Source organism: Carlito syrichta, unplaced genomic scaffold (genome assembly GCF_000164805.1).
Source record: "Carlito syrichta isolate Samal-C Ts95f unplaced genomic scaffold, Tarsius_syrichta-2.0.1 Scaffold315265, whole genome shotgun sequence".
NCBI classification, from domain to species: Eukaryota; Metazoa; Chordata; class Mammalia; order Primates; family Tarsiidae; genus Carlito; species Carlito syrichta.
In genome coordinates this window covers 15,988-27,716 of record NW_007259361.1, presented here as the reverse complement: position 1 = coordinate 27,716, position 11,729 = coordinate 15,988, and the positions used below count along the sequence as shown (strand labels likewise).

Genomic DNA, 11,729 nt, shown 5'->3' with positions numbered 1-11,729 from the left:
CACGCCCGGCTGATTTTTTGATTTATTGTAGAGATGAGGTCTCGCTGCCCAGGTGGGTCTCGAACCTGCGGGCTCAGGCAATCCACTCACCTCAGCCTCCCAAAGGCGCGGAATTACAGGCTGAGCCACCGAACCCGGCTAAGTTTATATTTTAGATAAACAACAAATAATTTTTTTGGCAACAGTATGTCTTAAATATTGCATGGAATCAAAAAACAAAAAACCCCCACTGTGTATTGTGCCCACCTATTAGGCCTAGTATATTTCCTGGAGTCCCCAAGTAGGACGGCCAGATTAAACAAATGAAAATACAGGACATCCAGTTAAGTTGAAATTTCAGGTGATTGTTTTAGTATAGAAGTGCACACCAAACATTGCATGAGATATACTTACACTAAAAAAATGCTATTTGTTTTCTGAAATGAGTGTCTCCTTCACCCAGAGGCAACACTACCCAGCAGCAGGCATGCCAAATCCCCCTGAGCTGCCTGAGGCCTGCTGTCCTGTCTCCTGGTCTCTTCTCCTCCCACCATTCTGTCAGAGGCAATGCAGCCCAAAGTAACAAGCCCCAACCTAGGTTCAAATGCCTCTCCACCACTCAATGGCTCTATAACTTAGCAAGTCACTTAACCTCTCAAAGCTGCATTGTTCCATCTCTGATACAAGGTCTTCTTCCAGGAATTAAATGAGACAATGTAGTATTAAATGAGATAATGTAGAATCAGCACCCACCTGGCCAGGTGCAGATTCTCTACAAACAGAAGCTGAGCAGTCCCTCATCACCCCTGGTTACTTTCTGGTTTAATCTCTACCCTTGTAAGTGTGGTCTGCCCCAAGAAGAGAGGTGAAGAAGGGATACACTCTCATCCCAAGTGACAACTAACACTTTCCTTCGAGAGACAACTGAGGTTTCAACTGTGGCCAGAGGATGCAAGGCTCTACAGTCCTGAGTCCACTGAAATTGTCTGAGACAGTGACACTCGGAGGGGTCCAACCCATCGGTGACAGTGCGAACACCCCACTGAGAAAACCTGGCCGTAGGCCTTTTCTAACAGAATGGCAGAGGGGTCAGGGAAGGTTGAGGAAGGAGTCAAAAAAGCAAGAACCAAGCAAGCCTGTTGTATGCAATTCTGAACAGAGTAGTCCTGGCTCTGAGTGGCCCGGGGCTTGAAACCCTCACTTGCACTGGATGAGTGCTGTGGATGAGGGAACACCGATGAGGGCGAAGGCTTAGGGTAGCCGCTTGGGTCTGCCGCTCTCACATGCACATGCATGTACACCACAGAGCAGGGTAGGAGACCTCCTGGCACTAGACCCTCTCTGTTGCCTGCTTGGCCTGTTCCCTGCATGCTTCTCGCCTCTGGGGCTTCCTAGCCCCTTAGTACCCTTGCTCAGCCTCGGGTCAGCTCTTAGGAAGATTTTATAGTTTAAGAATCAAATCTAGTCGGGCACGGTGACTCACACCTGTAATCCCAGCACTTTGGGAGGCTGAGGCGAGAGGATTGCCTGAGTCCTAGGGTTTGAGACAAGCCTGGATAACTTGGCGAGACGTCGTCTCTACAATGAATCAAAAAATGAGCCAGACATAGTGGTGCGTGCCTGTGGTTCCAGTTACTTGGAAGGCAGAAGGATCACCTGAGCCCAGCAAGTCAAGGCTACGGTGGCTGTGGGTGTGTCACCACATTCCAGCTTGGGCGACAGAGTGAGACTGACTAAAAAAAACCAAAAAAACAAAGAATCAAATTTTTTCAGTGGGAAATCAGTCTTGAGTCTGCCCACCAAGCTGACCTCTAAATAAAGTAGGGAGATAATGAATAAATAGCCTCACCTGAAAATGAAGAACACCTGTTCCACTATCCAGGATGCCAGGTGGTTCAGGGGTAGGATTTCTCCATCTGGGTTTGTTGAAAAGTCAGAGGCCAGCCAGGCTCAGTGGCTCAGCCTGTAATCCCGCGCCTTGGGAGGCTGAGGTGAGTGGATTGCCTGAGCCCGCAGGTTTGACACCCGCCTGGCAACTGGCGAGACCTCATCTCTACAATAAATCAAAAAATTAGCCAGGTGTGGTGGCACGCACCTGTAGTTCCAGCTACTTGGAAGGCTGAGGCGGAAGGATCGCTGGAGCCTGGCAGGTTGAGGCTGCGGTGGCTGGGAGCGGTCACTGCACTCCAGTCTGGGTGACAGAGTGAGACTCCAACTCAAAAAAAAAAACAAAGCAGCCACTCTCCTGGAGCCAGGCCTGCCTTCCTAAGTATTGATTTTCGCTTAAAGTCAGGAGTTCTTAGCTTCTTTCACCTAGGCTGGGGGTTGGGGACTGGGCTGCAGTGTTCTGCTCCATGGCTGGGTGGCTGTGGATGTGTCAAGGAACAGCTCTCTGGGCGCTGATTTTTCTCATCAATGAGGATAAAGCAGCCACCTGCATAGCCATCAGTGTGCCATGAGGCTTCCGTGAGATATAGTCTGTCAAAAGACTTTCTCAACAATCATCAACTTACAATATGTCACCCAATATTCTTTCAGACGGGAATTTTATTTTCAGGAAAGTTCCATTTCTAATGTGTCTTTTGTAAACACCCACTGGTCTAAGACACCTAAGACCCTTCCCTTCCCGGCCCAACCACTGCCTCAGGAGAAAAGCAGACTGCAGGTCCCCCACCTTCCTCTCACTGGCCTCCTGGCCCACTTGCTGCTTCTTGTCCTCCAGTGCGGTCTGAGGATTTGCAAAACTTCACGTTCACAAACACTAGGCCCTGCCAAACCTGTCTCTTGAGAACAGCAGTAAGCCCCAGGCCTTCACATGTGTCTTAAGCACAGCTATGCAGACCTGACTGCTGCCTGTCAGTGACCCTGTGTCCTGCTATGAAGACCCTCCCGGGTCGTAGAGCCTGTGGGCGATCACCGCACAGCCCTGGAGGGAGCTCTCTGAGGAGTCAGTCTTGGCCGCTGGGCTTCTGTAAACTCAGATGGGCAGGGCCAGCTCTCCTCCCTGTGGGCAGCAAAGGAAAAGCTGCCTCTCCTCGTCACCACCAAGGTGGCACCCCCAGCATTGCCCTCCATCACCTGAGCTTGGTCTGCCGCTTCCTTCACTGCACCTCATGCAGCCTGCATAGGGCCTGGTGCACCATATGCCAGCAATCACTATTTGCTACATGACTGTGCCAACCAAGCAACTTATTAGCAAAATGCAGGAGAACGGAAAGGTATTTCAGGAGGCGGCATGCCCATCCTCCTTCCACCCAATGGTTTCCATACTGTTCCAAGTATGAGGCCTCCTTTCAGTCTCAAAATATTTCTCCAGTCTCCACACAAAAGTAGTTACATTATTTAATATCCATTAACTGAGACCAGAAAACACTCAAATGCGACCAGGACTTCAATACTACTTGGAAATAAAATAACGTAAGCCACAGCATGTATATGAATTGAATATACATACCGCCTAAAACACATTGGTTGGGGGTTAAGAAATCATGCAGGCCGGGCACAGTGGCTCATGTCTATAATTCCAGCACTTTGGGAGGCAGAGGCGAGAGGATTACCTGAGCCCAGGGGTTCAAGACCAGCCTGGGCAACTTGGCGAGACCTCGTCTCTACAATAAGTAAATAAATAAATAAATAAATAAATAAAATTAGCTGGGCATGGTGCCACGCACCTGTAGTTCCAGCTACTTGGAAGGCTGAGGCAGTAGGATCGCCTGAACCAAGCAGGTAGAGGCTGCGGTGACTGAGAGCATGCCACTGCACCCCAGCCTGGGCAACAGAGTGAGACTCTGACTCATTAAAAAAAAAAAAAAAAAAAAAGAAAGAAATCATGCCAGAGCCCCAAAACAGTTGAATTTTAAATAAAACTCTATGCTGAAAGGTAAGCCAATTACATAGTTCCAAAGTGTCAAGATATATCAGTAAACAAAAAAGACAAGTCACAGGATTGAACGCATGACCACTTTAAAACATTATGTATGTGTAAATGCATATGATTATACCCACATACAAACACACACACGTATTTAATGCATAGAATCTTGAGAGGACAAAGAGAGGTTTTTTGTACTTAACACAATTTAAATTTTTAAAAAACGCAGTAAGTATGTATCCATGTATTCTTTTAAAATAAAAACCAATAAAACAGAAAATGCCACCTACAGGTGCTCTGGTGGTTCTGTTTCTGTTGTTCAATTTTTTTTACCTCACTACTGCTAACTGCAGTTTCCTTCTTATTTGGTAGTGTGGGAAAGGATGGTAGATACTTTTCTAGCCAGGAGAAAAATGTAGTGAACTGATAAAGTCAATGCATATCTGAATATTCAGTAAATGCATCCCTGTTTTCATTAGTTAGTGCATATTTTGTTTTAAAAAATGGTTAATTACTTAAAGTATAAAAAAGAGCACAGAGACTACTACACCAAACACCTGCTTACATACACTCTGCTCTAATGGTTTTGCTGAACTTATTGGAGTTTCTTTTTCTTTTTATTTTTTTTTTTGAGTTGGAGTCTCACTCTGTCGCCCAGACTGGAGTGCAGTGGCCGCTCCCGGCCACCGCAGCCTCGACCTGCTGGGCTCCGGCGATCCTTCCGCCTCAGCCTTCCAAGTAGCTGGAACGACAGGCACGCGCTACCACACCCGGCTAATTTTTTGATTTATTGTAGAGATGAGGTCTCACTGCCCAGGCGGGTCTCGAACCCGCGGGCTCAGGCAATCCACTCACCTCAGCCTCCCAAAGGCGCGGGATTACAGGCTGAGCCACCAAGCCCGGCTCGGAGTTTCTTTTTAAAAAAGAAATGCAATGTTATAAATATGGCTGGAACCCCCCATGCCCCTGCCTGACCCTACTTCTCCCTCCCCTCATCTAAGTGACTATACTTTTACTACATCAGATACAACTCTTCTGAAGTACAGCAGGAAGGTGGTCTTTCCTGCCCAGGTAAAGGCAGGATTGGGGAAGATGAGTCTCAGGCCTCAAGGAATCACTAACACATGTGCCTGCTTTTAGAGAGGCCCATGATGATGGGGGAATGGTGTGGGGGCAGGGAAGGAAGCACAATATTTAAGCATTTAACTTTTTTTTTACTGCTCTATAATGAGAAGATTCACAAATTATGTCAACTCAGTCGGGTTCGGTGGCTCAGTATGTAGTCCCGTACTTTGGGAGGCTGAGGTGAGTGGATTGCCTGAGTGTGTGGGTCTGAGACCCGCCTGGGCAACTTGGCGAGACCTCATCTCTACAATAAATCAAAAAATCAGCCGGGCGTGGTAGCGTGCGCCTGTAGTTCCAGCTACATGGAAGGCCGAGGTGGAAGGATTGCCGGAGCCCAGCAGGTCGAGGCTGCGGTGGCCAGGAGCGGCCACTGCACTCCAGTCTGGGTGACAGAGTGAGACTCCAACTCAGAAAAAAAAAATGTATATGCCAACTCAAGTGAAAAAGCTGTAAAGGTGATTGGGTTAAAAATTTAGACAAACTGGGGCTTGTTCAAGTTACATCCTATGGGAGCCAACCAGAACCAGAACGACCGCAGCCTGGTCCCTCTCAAAGTACCCACTCCCCTTGGGTCCAGTAGCTCTACAGCTTAAAACACACAACCCTCAGACATGAGTAGGTGCGCACACACACACACACACACGCACGCACGCACACACGCAAGCACACACACATGCAGTTGTCCTTACAGAGCTTGGAGTCTAACAGAGAGACCCACAAGACAAAGGATCTATCTGAGAAGAGGTAATGGTGCTGTGAGAAGGGAATACCAGGGGACTTGCTCTGGGCAGCGAGGTCAAAGCCAGCACAGTTACCAAGGGGTGAAGGAGACAGGCCCCTGGGTAACTACGCAAGACCCTTGTGGCAGGAGTTTCAGCAGCACAGCCAGACAACACAAGGCCTCACAGAGTTGTCAGGGAACTGAGTCTTCTTCCCCCTTGCAAACAGGAGAAGCCACTGAAGAAAGCTTTACATGAAAACAAAGGCGGCGGTGTCATGATCTGATTTAAATTTTGAAACAATTTCTCTGGGAGCAGAGTCACAGATGCAAGGAGCAAATGTCACTCAGCAACTGGCCGGGTCTCAAGTTCATTTTCATTCCTCGAGGAAGCAGCATTCTAATCAGGCACAAGCAAATCCTGCTAGGCGCTCCATGGGAACACATCAACACCTATGTGGAATGAACTAGGAGGACCCATAATATTTGGTCTGGGTTTTGATGAATCCTAAGACGGTGTCCAGCTAACCATGGTGTAAGCCACTTTGAGATTACACGTGTTCTGAATCTCTTGGTGTCTGGCTTTATGTCTAGGGCAGTGGGTCCCAGCCCTTACTGGACAACCCGGGAAGCTTTTAAGAAATATAGCAATACCCTGGGCCCCAGGAACAGCTCAGCCAAGACAACACAAATCTCTGGAGGAGCCACCTAGGCACTTTTTAAAAACTCTGCTCAGGATTCTAATGAGCAGCCAAGACTGAACTGCTGGTCCAGGTCCCAGCTCTTCTCAAATTTCAGTACCAACATGAGTCCCCCTGGGGATCTTGTTAAAATGCAGATTCTAGGCTTTCTAGCATAATTGCCATTCTCCAATCGCCTCTTTCCATCTGAAGAAGGAAATCTGGCAGCAAAAAAGCATCTAGTCAACGAGAATCTATTGACGCTTTGAATTACATGTGTTCTGAATAAACAGCGTAGAGAGGTTTAATTAGAATCTAAGGCCTTCTTCCATCACTGCTCTGATCTCACTCTTTCCCAGACCTCCACCTATGGGTACCTAGACTCTGTACAATTGGGATTTGTCAGACCTTGGGAAAAAAGCACGATAATCTGCCACATTTTTTTAAACAAAAAGAAAGGGCATTCCAAATTCACCTAGCCCCACTCCTGTGAGGCTGCCCTATTCTCTGCAATTTCCCTAAATACAGAGAGTTGCCACGGGGTTTGCCTCCTGTTCAAATGACACCATCAAAGCTTACTACTTCTGTGTGCAAGGGTACTGGGTCTGTGGACATGAGAGTCCTTTCTTGGGGCTCTGCTAAGGGCTGCCACTCTCCCTACAGTCAGGTGACAAGTGGCCTTTAAAAAGCCTGACATTCTCTGTAATTAACTCCCCTTTGTTGGAAGGCAACTCCCTCTGTGCCTCTTACAGCTAATGGTGGTAGGAAGTCCCCTCCCCACCCCCTCAAGTCACGGTGTGCTGCCAGAACAGAGTCCCCCAGCCTCCCAGGAAGCCACACATCCATCTTCAGAGCTTTCCTACTTCAGTCATCAGGTGGAATTTCCATGTGCCAAGATGTCAGGATCTGAAACCAAGCCAGAGGGTGGGATCTTTGAAAACCCACAAGGCAGAAATGGGAGTTAAGGAACATAAGACCTTAAGGGGAAAGCAAGGGAAGGGAAGAAGGAGCATAACTGAACCATTAAGAAGCTCTGATCTTTCTCTTTCCTCCTCTCTCTCTAAAATAAAACAGCGCAAGCCAGGCATGGTGGCTCACGCCAGTAACCCTAACGCTTTGGGAGGTGGAGGCAAGAAGATTGTCTGAGCCTAGGAGTTCGAGACCAGCCTGGGCAACTTGCCAAGACCTAGTCTCTACAATAATTCAAAAAATTAGCCAGGCACGGTGGCACGCATTTGTGGTTCCAGCTACTTGGAAGGCTGCGGGGGAAGGATCGCCCGAGTCCAGCAGGTTGAGGCTGCAGTGGCCACGAGTGTGCTGCTGCACTCCAGCCTGGGCAACAGAGTGAGACTCCGACTCAAAAAACAGAAAAAACCCACTCATTTTACAAACAATGGGCATGCTACCATTACCATCTTTTGATGCAAATCCTGCCTCCTCTGCATTTTAAAAAAGAGGCTTGTAAATTCATTTTGTTCAGCTGCCAATAACATTCCTGCCAGCACTTTTTCTACAGCGGTGGCCTTTGAATTGTCTTTCAGAAGCACAAAGCCTTCCTTACTCTGCTGAAGAGTCAGACTCCCACCTGTCACGCCCTACTTTTAATTTGCACATTCGCTTTTTAAAGGTTCTGAAAAGCCTCATGGTAAATAAGCCCATTTAACCCCTTAACTCAGTTTAAACAGCCTTTTTCCAGACATTCATTTGGGAGCATGTACCAAAGCCCTTCTCTGAGCCAGGCTGTTCTAGCCCCTGGGAATACAGCAACACATATACCCTGCTCTCACGGTGCTCCATTTTAACAGACATAGGCAGGCCATAAGCGAACAGAGCAATTGCTGCATGCAATCAAGCCAGGTGACAAACGCAATGGCTAACGATAAAGAAGGGTACAGGATGATATTGAGATGTGGAAAAAGGTGAGGGAGCAAACCCTGCAGACCCCTGGACAAAGACATGGCCTGGGTCCCAGAATTCCAAAAGTGGCAAGGAAGCCAGTGTTCCATGCTAGAAATCTCCGATCTCTACCTCCATTACCACCCCTCTCCCCCCGACCCAGGGCTCAACTTTTAAAACACACTCAGGTACTAAAGAAAACGTCATGAAATAAACTTGGCAATGTACAAAGAACCGGTAACCCTGGGACGACTGCAGGAGAGAAAGGAGCTAGACAGCCCAGGGCTGGACCATCAACCCTGCCATACTTTTTGAACTATAATGTATTATACGATCAATAGAATTATGAAGTTACTCCTTAACATGGCAAAATATGGCATATGAATTTACACTATAGATAAAGTTCTATTGCATGCCACTGAGGTGTTTTTTGTTTGTTTTTTGAGTCAGGGTATCACTCTGTTGCCCAGGCTAGAGCATAGTGGCATGATCACTGCTCACCACAGTCTTGGACCTCCAGGCCTCAGGCGATCCTTCCATCTCAGCCTCCTTAGTAGCTGGTACTACAGGTGCACGCCACCTCACCTGGCTAATTTTTTCTAGAGACGAGAGTCTCGCTGTGTTACCCAGGCTGGTCTCAAACTCTTGGTTTCTCCTGCCTCAGCCTCCCAAAGTGCTGGGATCACAAGTGTGAGCCACCGTGCCCAGCGGTCACTGAGATTTTTAAATTCATATAGTGAGGGTTTCTCTCAATCTAAGTTAGGATATTTCCTTTGTCTTCTCTGCTGTCATCCATAGAATTTACCGCCTTGGAATGATTAATCATACTTAGCAGAATTCTGCTAATTCTGTCCAGTAAGGAATACATCTGCGGTTAAGTCTCATAAGCAATAATAATAATAATAACATATAGCAAACACCTGTATGAAATTCACTGTGTGCCAGGCACAGGTATTAGCAGTACTAACTCACATAATCCCAGCTTGGGAGTGTATTCCTATGATATTTAAGGAAGTATGTCTAAGTATAGACACTCTTACTACTACTCAAGAGTTTTAAGTTCCCTAAAATCTCTGTACAAGCAAGAAAGGAGGCAGAAACAGTAATGAAAGGCACCAGCCCGGGCAACATGGCGAGACCTCGTCTCTACAATAAATCAAAAAATTAGCCGGGCGTGGTAGCACGCGCCTGTATCTCCAGCTACTTGGAAGGCTGAGGCAGAAGGATCGCTGGAACCCAACAGGTCCGACGCTGGGGTGGCCATGAGCGTGCCACTGCACTCCAGCCTGGTCGACAGAGTGAGGCTCCAACTCAAAAAAAAAAAAAGAAAGGCACATACCTAGTGAGCTCACATCTCCTTCACGCACCTTCTGAGGCCTGGGGTTCACATTTCCTTGCTGTATTTGCCCTGACTGGAGTTCTCAGTTTCTCTTGTCACTGTATAAGATAATTTAAAAACAATAAGCATCATTAAAAGTTATCAGATCAACTACTTAACAGAACTTAGTTTGTACTTGAGAAATAGTTACCTGCTTGGATTATTCAAGTATATTTTATAAAACAGTTCTCTTAGGTTATATTTGGATTTCTTGGTAAATGACTACATATTCTAAATGTACCAAAAGAGCTAGCTGTTTAAAAGACTCTTCCATGTAATTTAGTGTGAAAAACAAAAATTTTCTGTAGCAAAATTCGTCAAGTCCAATTATACATGTTTTACATAGTTGATATGGGAAAAGGACTCCTATATAAGATTATTTTTCCAGTGCAGTGTTCTCTGGGTTTACATTCCTTCAACATTTAGCACCTGGCAAATTCTAGCCAAATGTCACAAATGAATGAATAACTGGCAACAAGCTAAATTCCCGGAATTAGAGATTATGCATTTAGATTTCGGAAGCAAAATACCTGTACAACTCATTTAGCATACAGCATAGCCCAAGCTCACTGGGATTCATGCAGCATGGTCTAGCTGTGCTTCCCTTTATTCTCAGAACTAAATGCTAAAATTAAAAGCAATTGTCTGTAATACAGATAGAAAGATTAAGCTTTACCTCCAGTCATGCGTCGCTTAATGGACTGGGATACCTTATGAGAAAGGCACCATCAGGTGAGGACCTTGTGCAAACATCAGAGTATACCTGCACAAACCTAGATGGTTTAGCCTACTACACACCTAGGCTATATGGTACAGCCTATTGTCGTAGGCTACAAACCTATACCGCATGTGATTGTACTGAAATACTGTAGGCAACTATAACCCAATGGTAAGTATTTGTGCATCTAAACATAGAAAAGGTAGAGCAAAAATAAGGTATTATAACCTTACGGGACCACCATTGTAGAGGTGGTCTGTCACTGACCCAACATTGTTATATAGCGCAAGACTGTACTCACACCCAGATTTTTCCAGACCTGTCTAAGAAGAAAACGAACTCCTTGAATCCTGCAATCTTGAAGGTCCCGACTTCACCCTCTCCTCTGTTTCTATTTCTGGCTCTTTCCCACCTTTTTATTGTATAACCTCTTCAAGCATTTGAAAATGATCTGAATATAACTGTAAGTTGTCCATGATACTTACTAATTCTTTCCTTTCTTTGTCCAGTTTTTACGTAAGGAAAGGAAAGCATTTTCCTCTCAGGTCTTTCTTTGAGATTCTATTCTTCAGGATGAAAGCTTTTCCCATCTTTAAATTCCATCTTAACGGGGGAGAAGCATGAAGATCTCTTCTCTCCTTGTCTTTTCTTTTTAACCCAGTTACCAAAAAGGGTGAAGAAATGGTTGGTGATCAGTGAGCTAGAGCTAAACTGAGCTGCCTAATTTTAACAGTGTCTGAAACACTTCTCACTCCAGCAGCTAAAACCGAGCAAGAACTCAACTCCTCATGGCCCAAGGCCCCAGATTTTGGTGTTTCAGACCCACCAAAAAAGGCCTTTATGGCAGTCCTGACGCTTAGCTAACCAGAACCTGGGTGTGCTTTCCATTCACTGCCCAGCCCTTCCTGCTGTGAGCTGACTTGGAAAATGAAAACGACCGCTTTGGGAAAACCTGGCTCACCTTGCCAGCCACAAGCGCAGAAACGTACGCCTCGACCTCCAACTTCAGACAAGCCTCTTTGACAGGGAAAATCGGAGGCTGAGACCCCTCCAAAGCCTGCCCGGCGGGAAACGTGCAAGTCCCACCCGGCAATCCCCCCGCACCCGGCAAAGCGCGGCTCCCGGGAAGGGCTGCGCGCTCTCCGCCGGCTCCTCGGACCCGGCCCGCCTCGCCCCGTCCGCCGCCAACTGCAAGTGCAAATCCTCGGCCAGGGACGGGACCGCCCACGCCCCAGGAACCCTCGCCCACCACAGCACCCCGCACAGGGTCGCCGCCTCGCTGCGTCAGTCACGCGAGGAAGGCTCTTCCCCGAATCCCACGAGCCGGGGAGGTCCTCGGGTCGCCCCGCAGCGCCGGGACGCGG

General features: G+C 47.1%; 1 protein-coding gene across 3 annotated transcripts in view; it reads right to left on the bottom strand.

Moving 5' to 3' along the window:
* The window catches only part of CHST10 (carbohydrate sulfotransferase 10), a 27,836-nt gene extending 16,366 nt beyond the window's left edge, over window positions 1-11,470 (bottom strand). For 2 of the 3 annotated variants that reach the window (XM_008072490.1, XM_008072489.2), the window contains exons 1-2: window positions 11,327-11,418; window positions 9,609-9,706 (exon numbers count right to left, since the gene is read on the bottom strand). The gene's annotated coding sequence lies outside the window, so the exon portion shown is untranslated. Of the gene's footprint in view, window positions 1-9,608; window positions 9,707-11,326 lie in introns of all 3 variants that reach the window. The other variant, XM_008072488.1, reaches the window with a different exon arrangement.
* Between the last annotated feature and the right edge of the window lie 259 nt (window positions 11,471-11,729).